General features: G+C 43.9%; 1 pseudogene; it reads left to right on the top strand.

The window, feature by feature from the left end:
- Positions 1 to 6,276: 6,276 nt before the first annotated feature.
- Positions 6,277 to 10,314, top strand: LOC115093384 (annotated as a pseudogene).
- Positions 10,315 to 21,627: the final 11,313 nt, after the last annotated feature.

Raw genomic sequence — 21,627 nt, 5'->3', positions numbered from 1 at the left:
AAGCTGAAAGCTATAAAAAAAAGTCATATATTTTGCCAATATTTCTCTGCTAGACTCTCTGGGCACAATAAATATTTCCCCCAGAGAATCTAGGAGAGACATATAATATCAAGTCTTAAATCTGAAGTATAGTACAACAAACAAAATCAGATCCAATAATCCAAAAAATGAAAAGAATGAAGTAGTAGCAAGCTGAAACATAAAAAAAAAATATTTGAATAGTTTCTTGATTCCTGCAGTTTTCTCACTGACTGTGCCTACTGATCATGCTTCCATTCTCCCAAAATTACTATAGTCTTCCATTAGGACACTATGGCTTTCCTCCATTCCCTAGTTTGGGTACCTATCTTCTTTGATCTGGGTGCTGCAGACTCTAGAGCAGACCCAAGGCAAGGAAAGGAGCAACAACTACACTGGCGACTTTAGGAAAAGCCATCTGTACTGGTTTATCTATGGAAGGAAAGGGCAAATGTCATGCGTTGAGACATAGATGATTAAAAATGCATAACTAAGTTCCATTTAAGTGGGCTCAGGGTTACATCAAGTACTAGGGGATACAGATCCCTTAAAAAGATCAGAATTTATATGGCTTGAACTTCCTATCCCTCCTAAGAAATATTAAGAAAAATGTCATAAGGTGGCCCCAGCTTCAGTTGTGTTGGTTTGTGAAAATCTTTGCAGTCAAAATGAATGCCTTTCTGGATTATATTTTTGTTGGTTATGCTCCTTATGTGGGTCCCTATAGCCTTTTCTGTGGAATTAAATAGTTCAGTATATACATTTCTGTGGCATGGTAAAAGAACTTCAATTATGAGGATAATCTAAACAGGGTTAAAGGATGAAGGGAATAGGTCTGTTGGCCTTTATCACTTTATCTATGTATTTATTTATTTAACATTTCTTATTAGCCACATTCTCCTGCTCTAACAAGAGCTGTCTGAAGTGGTAAAGAATAAGACACACATAATAAAAAATATATGACATAAATAACAATGATATATAAAAACTTCATGAGTTATAAAAGAGCTATTCACCTTAAAAGTGTGACAATGTGGTAGAAGTAGCCTGAGGAGTAACACTCAATTGCTAAGGAGAAAGATGTCCTCCCTTCAAACATATATTTGAGGCTAGTTGAAGATCATCCCTTTCTTGTAGGGGGGGGGGGGGGGAGTGGGCTGCTGTCCTTTTGGCATACAATAGTAAGAAAAGGGAATATTTCTTCTCTGTTATTCCCTTTATTACCACTCTGGCATATTCCATGTCTCCTGGCACACTTCAATATGAAAAACTTTAGCTGGTTGTGTGGTAAGATACCAAGCATATAGGGCAGTTATTTAAGAATGGAAAACTCCAGTTTTTAGAGAACCTAGCAGAAAACTAGGTATAGAGTACATTACTTTCAATTAGAAACATAGAAATTTGATGACAGAAAAAGACCATCTAGCTTGCTCATCCACCCAACCAATTCAGCCTCACATTCCCCATATCTCCTTTAGAGATCCCCTGTATTCATCACATGATTTCTTGAATTCATATACCATTTTTGTCTCTACCACATTTATTGGGAGACTGTTCTATTCATTCACTATCCTCTCCATAAAGAAATATTTTCTAATATTACTCCTTAATCTTCCCCTTTTTACCCGCATCCCATGACCCCTTACTCTAGATCCTCCTTTCCACTGAAGGAGGCTTGACTTTTGTGCATGGAAGCCTTAGAGATTTTTAAATATCTCTATTATATCTCTCCTATCTTGCCTTTCCTCTAGGGTGAACATGCTTAGATCTTTAAGTCTATTCCCATATGCTTTAGAATAAAGACCACTGATTATTTTAGTAGCCACCCTGTGGATAGACTCCTTTTGAATTTGTGGTCTTGAGAATTATACACAGTAGTCTAAAAGAGGTCTCCCTGATATGGGAGGTGATATTGCCTCCCATAGAGAGGCAATATCACCTCCTATTTTCTGCTGACCATTCCTCTCCCTATACAGTAATATATCTTTCTGGCTTTTGCTGTTGCTCTATCTACCTGTTTGACCACCTTAAGATCATCAGATGCAATTATCCCAGATCCCGCTCTTCTTTCATGCTTAGAAGAATTTCACCTCCAATACTGTACCTCTCCCTGTTTTGTTTTTTTTTGCATCCTAAATGCATTACTCTGCATTTTTTATTATTAAATCTTACTTGCCAGACCCTAGACCATTCCTTGAGCTTTGCTAGGTCCCATCTCATGCTTTCCACACCTTCCTGGCTCTCCACCCTGTTGCAGATTTTGATATCATTGGCAAAAAGACAAACCTTTTTGTTACTGGCGTAGCAGTGGACCCTTGGGCCGGCCTGGCAGAGTGATATATGAGAAGAGGACAGCACTCTGCAGAGAAGAAGGCCGGTGAGCGGTGTCAGGTCACCAGAAGATCTGGAGTCTTCCCCCTGGAAGCCTGCGGACCCCCCGAGAGGAGCTCGTGAGGTCCCAGACAGCTGGGACTTAGGAGATCACTGGAACCAAAGCGGAGACTTCACCTTGGAAGCCTGAGGACCCCCGGAGAGGAGCTCGTGAGGTCCCAGACCGCTGGGACTTAGGAGATCAAGAGCGAGGGAGAAGATGAGACAGTCCGAGGTCGAGGCAGGCGGCAGGAGCGGGAACCAGGAGCAAGCCGGAGTCAAAGCCAGGAAGACCAACCAGAGAGGACAGGAACAGAGACATGGAAGGCAGGAAAGCTGGAACTGGAGCAGGAACATCAGGAGCAGGAGCAGGGCCGGAACGTCAGGAACTGGAGCAGGAACAGGCACGTCAGGAGCAGGATCAGGAGCCAAGGATCAGAAGCTAGAACACGGAAGCAACTAGCACTCACCAGGAGGAACCTCGTTGCAAGGCAGAGAAAGGAAGCAGACGCCGACTTAAATACTAGCCGGCGTCTGACATTCAGGTGGGCGGGCCGTGGTCTGGTGGGAAAAGCCCTTTAAATTGGGCTTCCCCGCGCATGCCTAGAGAGGGAGGAGCCGGATCAAGAGACTCGGCGGCATCTCGCCTCTTGGAGACGCCGCCTTGGGAAGGCCCGAACCGGGCCAGCAAGCCGTGCGTCAAGCCGCTGGGCCTCCGGGGAACCCAGGCAGCCCCGAACTTCCCGCCACTGTCACCGGAGAGCCGCAGGTAAGGACCCAGTCGCAAGGGGACCAGGACTGCAACACCTTTCCAGACAATCCTTCTGCTATGTTGTTCACAAAAATGTTGAAAAGAACCATTCCAAGGATCAATCCATGAGGCACACTACAAGTAACACCCCTCTTCTCAGCGAAAATTCCATTTACCTACCATCACCTTCACCATCACCTTCCATTTACCTACCATCACCTACCACTCAGCCAGTTTCTAACTCAGCCATCTAGGTCCCATACCAAAGGTGTTCAATTTATTTATAAGTCTCTTATGTTGAATCATGTTAAAGGCCTTATTAAAATCCAAGTACACTACATCTAGCACTCACCCTTGATCCAACTCTCTGCTCACCCAATCAAAGAAATGTCTGAATTAAATATGGAAAAATGTATGTATTACCATAAGATTGATAACATTACAACACATAACCGAGCACTGAGAAAATATTTCAACTCATAACAATATCTGCATACTAATAAAGAATAAAGCAAAATAAGTTGCTAGCCATTGAATGCTATAGGCCAAGTATAGATGATTATTGTATACACTTTTTACTATCCTAGAACCTGTTATACACCTCCAAATATACAATCAGGTTCCCACCCAGATTTTATCAAAAGAAACTAGCTTGTTGTTGCCCAGGTAGAGTGTCCATCAAGCTAGGTTGAGAGAACATTGCCCAAATCTCATCTTGGAGTGAGTTTCCTTACTCCGAAGGCCATCAAATCTTCACAAGAGACCACTGTTCTGTTCGTACGTCTCATGTTGAATGTGAAAGTGGCCCCAACCCCCTACACTCATACCTAATCCCCACCTCGAGTTACTAGGTGGGTCTCCCATAGGGATACAAATACCTGTCTAGGGAGTAGACATTATAGCAAGTCTCTCTTTCTCTCTCCCTCTCTCTCTCTCTCTCTCCTGAAATGTTGTGAACTGCAATAAACCTTTACTTGCCTCTAGCACACAACATACCGCGAATGAAAGGGTTGTAGCTATTAGCCGTGCTAACACTGCGGCTGTTTTGCCGCACACGATAACTTTACATATGCTCCGCCCCCTGAATACAAAATTAAAAGTTTGCAATCGTGTTAACGGCTGTTAGTGCGGAATTATCTCCTGCGGTAACTCCTTGGAAAATGACCCCCAATGTTCCTTAGTTCTATAATTTTTATTTAAAAGCATTTCTTTGCCTACATAAAGCTGCAAAAGGACAACCACACTTTGGGTACATTTTGTTATATATACTTTACATAAAAAGTAATTAATTATATGGTAACAGCTTTCAGATTAGCTGTAACCAACTATTTATTGACTGTTTAGATGTTTAGATGGTGTTCTCCAATTAGATGCAATGTTCTGTCTTGATGCAACCAGCAGATGAGACAAAAAATGAAAGACTATCCTTATGGGAGGCTATAGGGATAGCATTCATATTGCCCAATAAAATGCAATTGGAGTGTTGATGGGCATGGGAAGCCCATTTGTGAATACTTTATGATACAGTTGAACCCCAGCTATCTATAACACAATCCCTTGAAAAGAGTTCAGGTAGATGGGCCAGAGGAAGTAGAAGGCCTGGGTCATAGGCATTATAATGGGAGGGGAGGTGCGCAGGGGCCCCACAATTTTTTCTTTTCTTCTGCTAATCCCCATGGTATTACCATGATGTCCTCACTCACTCTCCCTGCAACTGAAGAATTGAAGAATCGTGGCCTTGAAGCATGGGCTGATTCCTCCCTTCAGACTGCCAGTGCCCGAATGATGTCATCATTACCAACAGCCATTTACGTTGGATGGAGGTCTTTTAGTCCTTCCTTGAATCTTTTCTGCTGCTATCACTATTCTTAGGTATCTCCAATTGTCCTACAGCTGCCTTCTGGGTTTATCTTGAGGCCTCACCCAGCAGATATGTCATCTAAGTTGCCAGGGTGAAGAACCATTACTGACATTAGAGATGTCACACCTTTGATATCACAACAATGTAGTGGGTCATAGGTGTGCACCTTTTTACATACCCTTCATATGCCACTCAGAAGTAACTGTGTTGAGAGGTCTTTCTGAGTTGAAGGGTCAACCTATAATTAGTATAAGATCTTTTTAGTGCTCTTGCATATTTTAAGGAAAAATTAATTTACAGAGTATGGATTTTATTTTGATATAAGCTTTCACCTTATATCGTAGTGAGGGTTAACCTTGTGGTAAAGTTACAGCCTATTATATCTAACTTGGGAAGATTAGTCTACTCAGTTGAATTTCACTGTGGCCCAAAGCTATTAGGATTGAATGGGTTCCTTTCCTAGTCCGTTAACATCCAGTGCTCACACTAATCATAGTCCTGTGGTGTTGGGTAATGGCCATTACTTCTCTAAAAAAAACCGGATACCTCACGCATATCCAGCATAGCTCCCTGCTTCAACGGCAGGGGAGAAGATAAACAACCAATAAGGGCTGTATAACATAATCTGGGTAAAAACAAATAAGCATGGGTGTAGCTTGCTTATTGCGGCGGTTACTACCCCTACTACCTCTAACTAATCAAGCTAGATATTTCACTCGGATGCAGCTCCATCACCGCTCTCTACATTAATGGCGGGGGTGGAAGGGAATTAGAACCAAGAGCTAAGAGAAACAGATAAGTATGAGAGAAAAAATGAGGGAAGCTTGCTGGGCAGACTGGATGGGCCATTTGGTCTTCTTCTGCCGTCATTTCTATGTTTCTATGTTAAACTATAAATTTGGATTTATTTTTCTGGTGGCATTTATCCTGTTTTAGCTCAGTGTCTTACTGTTTCCAAACATATAGATGTATATGATGCAAGCAGCAAGTTATTTAACTAAAGTTAGCTAGATAACTTGTCACATATTTTCAGTGGGACACGTTTCCTCGGGTTACGACGGTCTCGAGTTACGTTGTTTCATGGTTACGACGCTTTATTACGACGCCTTATTCCGACTTATGGTCACGACGCTTTATTACGACGCCTTATTCCGACTTATGGTTACGACGCTTTATTACGACGCCTTATTCCGACTTATGGTTACGACTTATGGTTACGACGCTTTATTACGACGGACGTCTTATTCCGACTTACGTGGTTGTGCGTCTCCTGCCAGCCATATCACCCTTCATTATGGCTCCCAAACGTAAGCCAGACTCTTCTGATGCCAGTGCATCAAAGAAAAGGAAGGCCATCACCATGGAGGTGAAATTAGATATCATAAAGAGATCTTATAAGGGGGAAACGGCGACAGACATTGGCCGGTCATTAGGACTTAGTCGTTCTACTGTTGCTACGATTATCAAGGATAAAGATCGTATCCTTGAACATGTGAAAGGATCTGCTCCTATGAAAGCGACAGTAATAACAAAGCAGCGTAGTGGGCTTATTATTGAGATGGAAAGATTATTAGTGCTGTGGTTGGAAGACCAAAATCAACGCCGTATCCCTGTGAGCCTTATGGTTATTCAGGAGAAGGCTAGGCGATTGTTTGAGGCATTGAAAAGAGAAAAGGGGGAAGGAAGTGAAAGAGAAGAGTTTGTGGCGAGTAGAGGTTGGTTTATGAGGTTTAAGGATCGTGCCAACCTCCATAACATTAAAGTGCAAGGTGAAGCTGCTAGTGGTGATGAGAAAGCAGCAAGTGAATTTCCCAAAGCATTGGCTGAGATAATTACGGAGGGGGGTTACTGTGCTCAACAAGTGTTCAACGTGGATGAGACAGGTTTGTTTTGGAAGCGTTTGCCTAACCGTACGTACATCGCCAAGGAGGAGAAGTCAGCACCAGGTCATAAAGTCTGCAAGGAAAGACTGACTTTGCTTCTTGGGGGTAATGCTGCTGGTGACTACAAACTGAAGCCCATGCTAGTGTATCAGGCTGAGAATCCAAGGGCACTCAAGGGCATTTCCAAGGGTCAACTACCAGTCATCTGGAAGTCTAATAAGAAGGCATGGGTGACACTTGCAGTGTTTGAGGACTGGTTCACCAACCATTTTGTGCCAGGCGTGGAGCAGTACTGTACCTCCAAGGATATCCCCTTTAAGGTGTTGCTAATTCTGGACAATGCCCCTGGACACCCTGCCCATCTGGATGACTTTCACCCTAATGTCAAGGTGGTTTACCTTCCACCTAATACCACTGCCCTAATACAGCCTTTGGACCAAGGAGTCATTGCTACATTCAAAGCCTACCACCTCCGAAGGGTCATTGGTAATGCTTTAGGACAGTGATGGCTAACCTATGACACGCGTGTCAGAGGTGACACGCCGAGCCGTTTTGGCTGACACGCGCAGCGTTTCGAGGACTATCAGGAATTTTTTTTTTTTTTAATCGGCTGCGCCGAGCCTTTTCTTTTTCAGCTGCGCCGAGCCTTTAAATGTGTTTTTTAGTTCCCCCCTACCCTCCACCAATGCCCCCGGGCGCAGGGAGGCTCATGCGTCGCAGCGATGAGGCTCAAGACAACGCGCTGATGCTCCTCCTTCCTGCCTGTGCGGCCCCGGAAGTAAACGTTGCCGGAGCCGCGTGGGCAGGAAGGAGGAAGCGAATCAGCGCGTGCAGAAGAGGAGGAGCCGCCGCGGGTCGCTGCGAATCCCAAGTCGCAGCGGCCCAAGAAGAGGAAGAGGCCCGGTAGCAGGGCTGCCGCGGCCCGAGAAGATCAGGGCCGCTGCAGAGCCCATCCTGCGGCGACCCGCGAAGAGGAGGCCCAGAGGTGAGAGAGAGGCTGAGGGCCCGTAGAGTGTGTGTGTGCGTGTATGAGGTGAGTTGAGAGAGAGGACCTGAATGTTTGCAGAGACAGCATGTGAGAGCCTGTGTGTGTGTGTGTGTGTGTGTGTGTGTGTGTGAGAGAGAGAGAGAGAGAGCATGTGCCAGTGAGAGCCTGTGTGTATGAATGATTGTATGAGAGAGAGCATGTGCCAGTGAGAGCCTGTGTGTATGAATGATTGTATGAGAGAGCATGTGCCAGTGAGAGCCTGTGTGTATGAATGATTGTATGAGAGAGCATGTGCCAGTGAGAGCCTGTGTGTATGAATGATTGTATGAGAGAGAGCATGTGCCAGTGAGAGCCTGTGTGTATGAATGATTGTATGAGAGAGCATGTGCCAGTGAGAGCCTGTGTGTATGAATGATTGTATGAGAGAGAGCATGTGCCAGTGAGAGCCTGTGTGTATGAATGATTGTATGAGAAAGAGCATGTGCCAGTGAGAGCCTGTGTGTATGAATGATTGTATGAGAGAGCATGTGCCAGTGAGAGCCTGTGTGTATGAATGATTGTATGAGAGAGCATGTGCCAGTGAGAGCCTGTGTATATGAATGATTGTATGAGAGAGCATGTGCCAGTGAGAGCCTGTGTGTATGAATGATTGTATGAGAGAGAGCACGTGCCAGTGAGAGCCTGTGTATATGAATGATTGTATGAGAGAGAGCACGTGCCAGTGAGAACCTGTGTGTATGAATGATTGTATGAGAGAGCATGTGCCAGTGAGAACCTGTGTGTATGAATGATTGTATGAGAGAGAGCATGTGCCAGTGAGAGCCTGTGTGTGTGAGAAAGAGAAATGCATGTGAGAATGAGAACCTGACTGTGTTTGAGGGAAGAAGATGGAGAAAAAAGAAACAGAAAAAAAGACAATATAAAAGGAATTGGCAAAAAAATAAGAAAGAGAAGGTGAAAAAAAAGCCTGTAACCAACCAATTAGAAAACTAAGATCAGACAGCAAAGGCAAAAAAAAAAAAAAAAAGTACTTTTTAGTGATTGGCACATGTACTCTTTGGGAATGTGCAAGAATAGCACTTTCTCAACGGATCTCACAATGTACGAGATCAGCATGGAGAAAGTGGAAGCCCACGGGGCCTGCACAGAGGAGGCAGCAGAATGGACTTCAGTGTCAGTAGCAGCAATCGGCACCTCCGCAATAGCCACGCGGCATCAGTGACAGTGGCAGCAGAGGAATGAGAGAGGTTCTGAGGTTGCTGGCAAAAGAAAGAGAGGGGGGGTCTACCTTTAGTGTGTGAATGTGTATGAATGGGACTCTGCCTGGGGGTGTATGTGTGTGAATGCATGGGTGCCTGCCTGGGGGTCTGTGTGTCTGAGAATGAATGTGTGCATGCCTGGGAGATGGGGAGGGAGTGTTGTGAACATGAATGGGAGCCAATAAAAGAAACCGACTGACAGATGAAGTTTGTAACGCTTGCTTGGACTTGAAGTGTACGAAATACCAACCTTCAATTGAAGATTTAGCCAATGAAATTCAGCAACAAAAAAGTCACTAAGCAGGTAAGGTAAAGAATTATTTGTTTTTGCTTTATTAATAAATACAGTATATATATTAAAATTATAACTTTGTTGATTAGAGCTACAAATATCACAAAATTATGGATTTTTCTAGAAGTGACACACCACCCGAGTTATGCTCGGTTTTTTTATGAATTTTGACACACTGAGCTCAAAAGGTTGGCCATCACTGCTTTAGGAGCAACAGAAAAGAATAAGGACTTGACTCTAAAGGACTTTTGGAAAGCATACAACACCCTTGATGCTGTGAAGAACATTGCCGATTCCTGGGATGAGGTGAAGCAGACCAGTATGAATGGTGTGTGGAAAAAGCTGTCCCCAGTTTGTGAATGATTTCACAGGGGTTCAAGAGTCAGTGACTACTGTCATAAAGAACGTTGTTATTATGAGTAAGACAATGAATCTGGAGGTGGAGGAGGATGATGTCACAGAGCTACTGGCATCTCATGGAGAGGAGTTATCTTCTGAGGACCTCATTCAACTGGAGAAGCAGATGATAGAGGAAGAGGAAGATGTACCAACCCCAGAACCCAAGAGATTTACAAGGCAGGGCTTGGCAGGAGGATTTGCCTTGATAGAGAAAGGGTTGTCAAGGTTTGAGGCTGAGGATCACGACACGGAAAGGTACACTAGGGTTGCCAGAGGAGTCATGGATTCCCTTAGGTGTTACAAGGAGATCTTGGAGGAGAAGAAGATGGTCTCCTTCCAGGCTAACCTGCAGCAGTACTTTAAGAAGGTAGAGAGACCTGCAACAGATCCTGTACCTGTACCCTCTACTTCACCTATCCCTCTGGACTCACCTGCCAATCTTGACTCTGCTGCCCCAGTATCTCCAGCACCTTCTGCAGCTTCCTCCCAATAAGCCTGTTCTCTCTTTGGAATTGTTCTCTGTTTTTTACAGTACAGTACGTAAGTACTACAGTTTTTTTTATTACAGTATTGTACACTGTTTATGACTGTACTGTTGTACAGTATTTCATTATTAAACCTACTGCACAATATTTTACTGTACTTGTGTGTTTATTGATAATTACTAACTAACTGTGTTAGTATAGGCTAAGTGTTTACAGTACAGTACTGTATGAACTTATGGTCCGACTTACGTCGAAATTCGGTTTACGACGCTGCGTAAGAACGGATCAACGTCGTAAGTCGAGGACTACCTGTACTTGGCTAAAGTTATCCAGATAAAGCAATTCAAAATAATTCTTAAACCTAACAGACTATATTTGAATTTGCAAGAAGTCTAAAAAATAAGTTGGGAGAGTTAGAGAGTATAGTATGGATGAAGAGGTAGATATAATTTGCATCTTGGAGACCTGGTAGAAGGAGGATAACCAATAGGACACTGTGATAGCAGGATACAAATTATATTGAAAAGATAGGATGGATCAAATGGGTGGAGAGATGGAATTATATATTAAAGAGGTCATTGAGTCAAACAGGATAAACATTCTGCAGGAATCAAAATGCAATATTGAATTTTTTTGGATAGATATTCTATGTAAAAAGGGGAATAAAATAAACATGGGGGTGTATTACCATCCGCCTGGCCAGAATGAAGAGACAATGAAATGTCACAAGAAATTAGGGAAACTAACAAAATCAGCAGCACAGTAATAATGGGAGATTTCAATTACCTCAGTATTGGCTGGGTGAATGTCACACCAGAACATGCTAGAGAGGTAAATTTCCTAGATAAAATAAATGACTGCTTCATGGAGCAGTTTGTACCAGAACCAACAAGAGGAGAAACTATTTTAGTCCTAGTCCTTAGTGGAACACAGGATTTGTCGCAAGAGGTAACAGTATTAGAGCCACTTGGCAAAGTGATCACAACATGATCAAATTTGACTTAACTGGAGACAAGGCACTAAAGAAATCTACTGTAATGGCATTTAACTTTCAAAAAGGTGACTATGATAAAATGAGGAAAATAGTTAAGGAAAAACGGATAGGAGCAGCTGCAAAAGTTAAGAGTTTACATCAAGCAAGGATATTGTTTAAAAATACCATCTTGGAAGACCAGACCAGGTGTATTCCACGCTTTAGAAAAGATGGAAGGAATGTTAAACAATGGCCAGCATGATAAAAAGGTGAGGCGAGAGAGGCTGTAATAATTAAAAGAACATCCTTCAGGAAATAGAAAAGGAATCCAAATGAGGAAACCAGGAAACAGCATAGGCACTGGAAAGTTTGATGCAAAGCACTGATAAGGAATACAAAGCGAGAATTTGAAAAGAAGCTTGCCATGGAAGCAACAACTCATACTAAAACTGTTTCTGGTACATTCAAAGTAAAAAGCCAATGAGGGAGTCAGTTGGACCATTTTATGTATTTTATTTAAAAATTGCTGTATATTCTGCTGCTTCCAGATTACAAATTTGTCCAGTGTGGATTACATGTAACATACATAATCAACAAAATAAAAATCTTAGATTACATAATATAAAACATGCTCATCATTTGCAACAATTGTCCATAGGCCTCTCTGAACAATAAAGTCTTTAACTGTTTCCTAAGGGGTAGATTTTAAAAAAGAGCGCGATCGCGTACTTTTGTTCGCGCAGCAGGCGCAAACAAAAGTATGCTGGATTTTATAAGATACGCGCATAGCCGCGCGTATCTTATAAAATCCTGGATCGGCGCATGCAAGGCTGCCGATTTTGGGCAGCCTGCGCACGCCGAGCCGCGCAGCCTGCCTCCGTTCCCTCCCCTCACCTTCCCCTCCCTTCCCCTACCTAACCCACTCCCCCGGCCCTATCTAAACCCCCCTTACCTTTGTCCCTCGATTTACGCCTGCTAGAAGCCGCGTCCCACCCCCGAAATGCCGTGTCATTTGGCCCCGCCCCTGACATGCCCCCGACACGCCCCCTTACAAAAAACCCGGGACTTACGCTCGTCCCGGGGCTCTGCGCGCACCAGCAGCCTATGCAAAATAGGCACGCGAGGGCCCTGCTTGCGTAAATCCGGGTGGATTTACGCGAGCAGGCCCATAAGTGCACATATATCAGCCTCACACCGCAACTGCTCTGGAATGGCATTCCATAATAATGGCGCTGCCATCAAGAAAGTTCTACCCGACATTTTATGATCTGTAAGGTAATTTTGACCCTGATTGGTCACTGTCAGAGACAGGATGCTGGGCTCGATTACCTTTGTCTGACCCAGCATGGCATGTCTTATGTTCTTATGTTCTTATGTTCTTTATTACAAGAAGACACATTTACTCTACAAAGAGAAAGTGTCAGATGAATAAACACATTTATACCGAGAGAAGATTCATCTGAGTTCTAGAACTTTGCTAGAAGCTTATCCTCAGTGAATGATTAAGTTAAATAGAGTCTCCACACATTTAATTATCAATTATGCCTTATAGAGAAAAGTCACCTTCAGTTGGAAAAGCCTGAAAACAACTCTTAAGGAGATTATGCTGAAGGCCTATTTCTACACTTTAGTGTTGTTTATTCTATTATGTTACTCTGAAGGTCTGTAACACACCTTTACCTGCAGAAAGAACTGCAGAAAATAACAGATGAAGCACAATTAAATGTATCAGTGTACTCTGGAAGTGGAGAAAAGATGAATAGCAATTTAAATAATTATGGGAAAGAGAATGCTTGCAATAACTGAAACAATCTGTTAATAAGTCTATATTATCTTTTGTGATTTTTTTAAATCTCTTCAGTAAACCAATCCTTTGGTATTTATGTTTTCCTGTTTAAATACTTTCTGCACCTGCTGTAATATAATTTTATGGCTGGGAGGTACTCTATGAAACATTATGCACACAGCCCTCGGGGATACATTTCACCAGATGCTATATTCTTGAAGCAAATACCATATCAATGAGAGGTCATTTAGATTCTTTTCCCATCCATCAGAGGCACAAATATAGTAGTCTTATCCCCAGTCTCTCCCTCTCCCCCCACATAAACACAAACACATCATTCCTGAAACTACAAAGAAATATTTTCAGCTGTGAAGAAGGAAGGAAGGAATTGAAGAGTGATTAACTATACAGTAAAAAGAGGGTACATTTTTTAAATGTATTTGTGTCCAGCAAGAAATTTGGAATCTTTCATTCCTATCTCACAGCATTCTGGCACTGCTATGAGAGAGGGAGAGAAAAATTGATTTAATTAAATATTCTTCTCTTTTCATTTTTTTTAAGTTCAACATTTTTTTTTAAATTTGAATTTTATGTATGTTTCATTGTACCCTGCCTGAACCTTAGAGGGTGCGAGTAATACATCTTTTAAATAAATAAAATATATAAATAAATTGTGTTCTAACCACAACAACAAAGAAAAATAATAATAACAACAATGCTTGGAGCACGCAATGAAATAATACACATTGGGGCGGATTTTAAAAGGGTTACACGTGTACACGCCCTTTTAAAATCCGCCCCAATGTGTATTATTTCATTGCATGATTCAAGCATTATTATTATTATTTTTCTTTCACGCACAAATCTACACCCGCGCCTAAATCTTAAAATCCGGCCCATAATTGGGGTATATAGAGGAAGAATTTTTCATTCAATAATTCATTTCATAGCGGGTTCTCCATTTGGTTCATTTCTTTAAAATGAAAAAATGGATATTTTATTCATTTTGGGGCGGATTTTAAAAGGGTTATGCGCGTAATCTTTTAAAACCCCTCCTGCGCGCGCCAAACCTATTTTGCATAGGCTCAGAGACACTACAAGCCCCAGGATGCACGTATGCCCCGGGGTTTGAAAAAAATGGACGGGGGGAGCATGGGTGTGCCAGAGGCCTCACCACTGCCACTGGGCCCGGGCATCGCGCAACCTACGCCTGCCCGGAGGCAGGCATAAATAATAAAAGAAAGGAAGGGGGATTTAGATAGGGCTGGGGGGCAGGTTAGATAGGGGAAGGGAGGGGAATGGGGGGGGGGCAGAAGGAAAGTTCCCTAAGAGGCCGCTCTGATTTCGGAGCAGCCTTGGAGGGAACGGGGAAAGCCATCGGTGCTCCCCTAGGGCTTGGCGTGCACAAGTGTGCACCCTCTTGTGCGTGCCGACCCCGGATTTTATAACATGCGCGCAGCTGAATCTGGGGCCTCACCTAGGACATAGGTCAAGGCCCAAAGCAGGGGCTGCAGCCTATGCCCGAGCATGACTGACACCTCAGCCTAGACCTGAAGCCGTGGTCTTGCCTAGGGCATAGGCTGAAGCCCAAAGCAGGGGCCGCACCTAAGCCCGAGCTCCACACCAGGGTCAGAGCAGAGGCACGGATCAATGCCAGGGCCTTGGCCGAGACCCCCAAAAATTAAACAAAAAACCCTTATCTTATCCATCGGGTATCCAGTGAAGACCAGGTCCCGATGCTGGGGCCTAGGCCCAGACCCAGGGCCAATGCCCAGACCCGACCCGAAGGCCAGGTACCAACACTGGTGCCTAGGCTGGAGCCCGGACCCAGGCCCAATACCGTGACCTGACCTGGAAGCTGGGTCCCAATGCAGGGGCCTCTGCCCAGACCCAGGCCTGACACCATAACCTGGCCTGGAGGCCAGGACCTGATGTCGGGACCTCAGTCCGAACCCAGGCCTGATGCTGAGACCCAGCCCAGAGGTGGGTCCTGATGCCTGGGCCTAGGCACGGAACCAGGTCCAATGCCGCAATATGGCCCGGAGGCTTGGTCCTGATGCTGGGACCTAGGTCCAGACCCAGGCCTGACACTGTGACCTGATCCAGAGATCGCATCCTGATACTGGGATCTAGGCCGAACCCAGGCATGACACCAGGGCTCAGCCAGAAGGCCAGGTATTGACACCTGGGCCTCGGCCCAGGATCAGGCCCAGGCCTCAGAGCCCAGGTTTCAAAGCCTCTTCTTGGTCCTCTTCATTCTTAGGTAATTTCAAGCCAAATGATGCCATCTGTTGGGGTCAAACAAGAGTTAATGCCATACACATTGCCGTACATCAAAATGGTGCTGTTCACTGGGATGAATGAGCCAGAGTTAATTAACTCCAGCGACCTTTGGGTCAGGTCATGGCATCAGGCCTGGGTCAAGGCTAATGCCCCGGCGTCAAGACCTAGTCTCCGCAAGCCCGAGGCTTCACCCTGGGCCTAGGCCAAAGCTGGCAGGTCCTCACCAGACCGAGTAAGTAAGGGCCAGAGGGAATCTCGGTCCAAGTATTTTTTTGGAAGGGTGGGTAGCCCTGGGAGGCCTTGTTTTCATTTTCTAGCCTTTTTTTTGGAGAGGGTTAATTATTTGATTCCTTTTTTTCTCATGAATGAAAATCAATCAAACAATCCAGAAACTGAAATTCTTGAGAAATAAACCTCCTGAAAATGAATAAAAAACATTTTTTTTCTTCTGCACATCTTGGCAGTTACTACCCTTAACAGGAATGCATGGAATGGTAATTACCCACCATAAGCAAATTGCTGGGCAGACTGGATAGACCATCTTTTTTTTTCAGCCATTATTATAATGTTATGTTACTATGTTATTAAAACCTTGCAGGTATTTGAATATTTCTATTGTATCTTCTATATTTGCTCTCTTTTTTAAAAAAAAATGTATGAGTCTTATTTATAGAGCATCTGATGCAGCCCCTGGGTCATTCTGGTAGCCCTTCTCTGTGCATATCCTTCTAAAATATGGCCTCCAGAATGCAATACAATATTCCAGATAATGTTTTACCACCTGAGACCTCCTCTACGCCGTCTCCTGACCAGACACAGTTGCCATCCTGGTGTCCTGGGAAACCTGGCATATCAAGCCCTTCCTCCCATGTAATATCATCAGCAAGCCCAGGACCTTTACTGGCCTGTCATTAATTGTGGTATGCTACTGAAAGGACAATTCAGACCTCTTTGAATGCCCTTTCAAAAGCACTTCCTTGAATTTTTAGTAAGCATTCTGGGCATTTAAGCTTTATAATAGTGGCAATAGTATTGGATGGAGAAAGGTTTTTCAGTTTGAGGCCATTTCCCTTTGTTGTGATGGGTGATATTGTTTTCCACAAACAAGCCGAGCACAGCTAGCACTCATATCCAATCACACACACATCTTTGATTTGATATTGTTTTCCCCCACATTTTGAGTTGCAGGGGATGGAATTATATTAGTTTGGACAGCTGGGAGATATTTAAGTAACTCTGTAAGGGGAGCTAGGGATGTAAAGTTTTTCAATCCATTTGTGAAAGAAGGGAGTTGAAAATTGTTGGATATGGGGTCAGGTCAAATATTGTTTATGTATTTTTGAACTGTTTTATAATAATTGCATAGTTTTTGTTGATGTTCTTGTTTTTTCAATATCTTTGTGAGAGAAGAAAATTGAAAATTGCTGGGATATGGGCTTGGGTTAGATATTATTTATTGTTTTACTTGTTTTATACTAATTGTATTTTTATATTTGTTGATTATTTGACTTGTTTTATATATTGTGAATTTATTATGGTTGTGTGCCACTTTGGGTTCCTTGGAAAAAAAGGTAACAAATAAATCTCAAATAGAAATAGGAAAGGTCTCACTAATGACCTACACAGAGGTATAACCACCTGCTTAAACCATCTTCCAGGCCTCCACCACTCCATGTCTTTTACCCAGATTCTCAAACCTGCTCTCCTCTATATCTATCCTACGCATGTTAAATTCGGTCACCATATTGACTTCCACCACATCTGCTGGTAGGCTATTCTAGATATTCCAGGTATTTTGTGAGTGTTGTAATGTAACTCTTCCTGAACAAGCAGCAGGAACCCCTGCTGGAACTGCTGCCAGTATGTTTCTGAGGTATACCCTAGATCTCTCCAGGACAGAGGCGTTGACTTTGGCATAAGTAGCCCACCCATCCAGATTGGCTGCAATGAAAGCCACCTGATTCTTGCCCAGAAGCAAGTTAGCCAAGTATGTAGTCCATCTGGCTTTGGGCCAAGCCATCAGGTGTTCGGTCCTCTCAAAATATTTAAAGAAGACCTCCAGGCCCTCACCTGCCTTCATTATAAATAGGATGTGAGGCAATGGATTTTCCTGGGGTGGTCACAGTGGTCTGCACAGCCTGTCTTACCAGTGTCAGCACTGCGTTTTGCTGCACAAATTGTTCTTGCAGCACCTGTTGCTCCTCAGTTGGGGGGTTTTAGGGCATTCTGGGATTGCTGCTGCCCTATAGCAAGGCCGTGGATCACTTGCTTCATCTTCCCTGCTTTCTGAACCACCTTCAAACTGAGTATCCCTCCAGGGAAAGGAGAGGGGAGGAGGGAAAACAAAAAAAAAAAATCTGCTGGCCTGTCAATCCCTTACTCACTGCTTGACCCCTGACTGCACAGGTGTGGTTACACCCCTTGGCCTGTGGAAGCTTCAGTTGTATGAATGGAACCGGGAGGTCCCAGGAGAAAATTAAAAAAAAAAACAAAAAACCTCTGTAGGGTTTTTTTGTTTTCTTCTCTGCTGCGGCTGTGGGTTCCTGCCTGTGCTCCCTGCTTAGGCAACAGATCCCACTTCTAACACCATATGTAACGTCGAGCGGTCAGGACTAGCGAGAGTACAATCTCCAGGCTGTACTCTGGCAGAATCTTTATAAGCTTCTTTTAGTGAACAACAATAAACAAAACAGTTCTCTGATCCAAGTTATAATTACTCCCTTGTTTTATTGTAACTGCATTCCTTAGCCTTCTCTTGTTTAATGTTTTTACTACTATTACTATTATTATTATTATTATTACTTAGATCAATGTTATTCTCTGCCTTCTGTTCCCTATCTACTTGTTAATTGTAAACCGACATGATGCGATATTTATCGCGAATGCCGGTATAGAAAAACTTAAAATAAATAAATAAATAAATTTGGTTTGTGCAGTTGAAACAAAATATTGGTAACTTACAGTTTGTTTTTTTGAGGCTTCCATTTTTCTCTGGGCTTCCTTCATCTCTTGGGCCCTGGTCTCTTATCCTTGCTTGCAGTGATCCACTCTGTCTAGGAATCCCTTGTGGGTTGGGAGTTAAGGAGGACTGGTACAGATAGCTGTAGCCAGTCCTTTAAGGTGATCTGAGGGAGTTTCTTGTATGCTTCCTCTCAGAAGTATTTACTCACATTTCTTCAAGCCTCCCTACCACCAGCTTCATATTATGATCTTTTGTCTTTGAATTTCTTTATATAATGACAAGCCGTTAAGCCCGTTAAAACGGGCTACATCCCTCTGTCTCTCACCTCCCCCTCATTCTCTCTCCCCTCACTCTTCACCACCCCCCTACCTCCCTCCCTCCCTCACCCACTCCTCCCCACCCTCCCTCTCCTCTCACTCAGTCCCTCCCTCCCACTCAGTCTCACTCACTCCCTCCCCCCCTCTCTCCCTCCCTCTCACTCACTCAGTCAGTCCCACTCACTCTCACTCAGTCCCACTCCCTCCGTCCTCTCCCTCAGTCCCACTCCCTCCCTCCCTCTCCCTCCCTCTCTCTCCCTCAGTCCCACTCACTCCCTCTCACTCAGTCCCCCCTCCCTCTCACTCAGTCCCTCCCCCTCACTCAATCCCTCCCTCCCACTCAGTCCCTCCCTCTCACAGTCACTCCCTCCCCCCCTCTCCCTCCCTCTCACTCACTCAGTCCCACTCACTCTCCCTCAGTCCCACTCCCTCTCACTCAGTCCCCCCTCTCCCTCTCACTCAGTCCCACTCCCTCCCTCTCACTCAGTCCCTCCCCCTCACTCAATCCCTCCCTCCCACTCAGTCCCTCCCTCTCACTCAGTCACTCCCTCCCACTCTCTCTCTCCGTCCCTCCCTCCCACTCAGTCCATCCCTCCCTCTCTCTCTCTTCTCCCCCCCTCGCTACTGGCCGCTACCGCCGCCCGCTACCGCCCGCTGCCGGTACCGCCGCCGCCGCTCGCTACCGTCGTCGCCGCCCGCTGCTGCCACTGGACGCCGCCCGCTACCGCCGTCGCCGCTACCGCCGCCGCTCGCTACCGCCGCCGCTCGCTACCGCCCGCTGCCGGTACCGCCGCCGCTCGCTACCGCCGTCGCCGCCCGCTGCTGCCACTGGACGCCGCCATTTTTTTTCTTTCTGACGCTGGCTCAGACCGATGTGCTCGCCCGCACATGCGCGGTAGAGCTGGTCTCTACTGCGCATTTGCGGCACGTTGGTCAAGCTTCGTTTATCTAGTAAGATCTTTGGCAATGTGTGATTTGTTTTCCTATATTTTTGTGATTTTAGCATCATTTTGCAATTCATCTCCTAACTACAATTAAAGTCTTGATAATGGTATTTAAGTCCTTGCAGTTTGATAATCGTTTTTAGCTATGAAGAATGTTTAAATGTTACTGTCCTTCCCAAAATGTATACTTCCTTGGCTAATGTCTTTTAGAAGTTCCGGCAGCAGGCACTGCTCGGCTGCAGGAGATAAGAAATTGAGCCCTATCTATTGTTGGAAATAAAATGTGGAATGAATTACCTGTAGAGTTGAGGCAAATGCAGGATATAAAAATATTCAGGAAAATACTTAAAACATGTCTTTTTAGGGAGGCTTTTGGTACTGTGCAGTGAATTGGTAGCAACATGTATAAGCAGTATTTTTAATATCGTTAGATGATGTTATGTTTGATGTTCTTGTTACGGCGGTTACTACCCCAAACAAAATGTGCTTGATACTTCACTTTCGATGCATATCCAGCATGGCTCTCTGCTTCAACAGCATGGGAGAAGACTGATACTTCACGCATATCCAGCATAGCTCCCTGCTTCAACGGCAGGGGAGAAGAAAAACAACCAATAAGGGCTGTATAACATAGTCTGGGTAAAACAAATAAGCATGGGTGTAGCTTGCTTATTGCGGCGGCTACTACCCCTAACTAATCAAGCTAGATATTTCACTTGGATGCAGCTCCATCACTGCTCTCTACATTAAAGGTGGGGGTGGAAGGGAAATAGAACCAAGAGCTAAGAGAAACAGATAAGTATGAGAGAAAAAAATGTGTGAAGCTTGCTGGGCAGACTGGATGGGCCATTTGGTCTTCTTCTCCCGTCATTTCTATGTTTCTATGTTTTATATTGTTTTAATGTAATTCTGTAATCTACATAGCATGGTTTTATTAGAAACAAACTATAAATATTTTTAAATAAATAAATAGATATTTTAAAATGTGCTTTTCCTCTAGACTTCATTCTCTGCCTTTCTCCCAGCTACATTTCTCTACATATTTTTGTATTTTAATAATTTATTTAACTCACACCTTTTCATGCATATCTTATTGTGAATTACATTCAAATACTATAGGTTTTTCCCAGTCTTCAGAGGGTTTTCAATCTTAGGGGTCATTTACTAAGCAGTGTTAGGTATTTACCACATGGTAAATGCTTAGTGGTAGAGATGTGCAATATTTTAAATACCATGTGTTATTCCCCCCCCCCAATAATACAAAAATGGGGATTTAAAATAATGTAGCTTGCCTGAAAAACTGTAAGCCTTGTTATTTTCATGAACGTTAGCTTCAGCTCAGGAGTTGTGACTAACATAAGAACATAAGAAAATAAATTGCCATGCTGGGTCAGACCAAGGGTCCTTCAAGCCCAGGCCACAAGTACCTGGCAACTACCCAAACACCAAGAAGATCCCATGCCACTGATACAATCAATAGCAATGGCTATTCCCTAAGCAAACTGGAATAATAGCCATTAATGGACTTCTCCTCCAAGAACCTATCCAAACCTTTTTTGAACCCAGCTACACTAACTGTACTAACCACATCCTCTGGCAACAAATTTTCAGAGCTTTATTGTGCATTGAGGGAAAATAATTTTCTCCAATTATTCTTAAATGTGCTACATGCTAATTTCTTGGAATGCCCTGTTCCTTCTATTATTCGAAAGTGTAAATAACCGATTCACATCTACTCGCTCAAGACCTCTCATGATCTTAAAGACCTGTATCATATCCCCCCTCAGCCATCTCTTCTCCAAGCTGAACAGCCCTAACCTCTTCAGCCTTTCCTCATAGGGGAGATGTTCCATCCCTTTTATCAATCCTCTGTACCATCTCCATTGCAACTATAATCTTTTTTGAGATGCGGCAACCAGAATTGTACACAGTATTCAAGGTGCAGTCTCACCATGGAGCAATACAGAGGCATTATGACATTTTCCGTTTTATTAACCATTCCCTTCCTAATAATTCCTAACATTCTGTTTGCTGTTTTGACTGCTGCAGCACCCTG

The sequence above is a fragment of the Rhinatrema bivittatum genome, chromosome 1 (assembly GCF_901001135.1).
Source record: "Rhinatrema bivittatum chromosome 1, aRhiBiv1.1, whole genome shotgun sequence".
Classification (NCBI taxonomy): domain Eukaryota; kingdom Metazoa; phylum Chordata; class Amphibia; order Gymnophiona; family Rhinatrematidae; genus Rhinatrema; species Rhinatrema bivittatum.
This window is presented reverse-complemented; position numbering and strand designations above follow the sequence as displayed.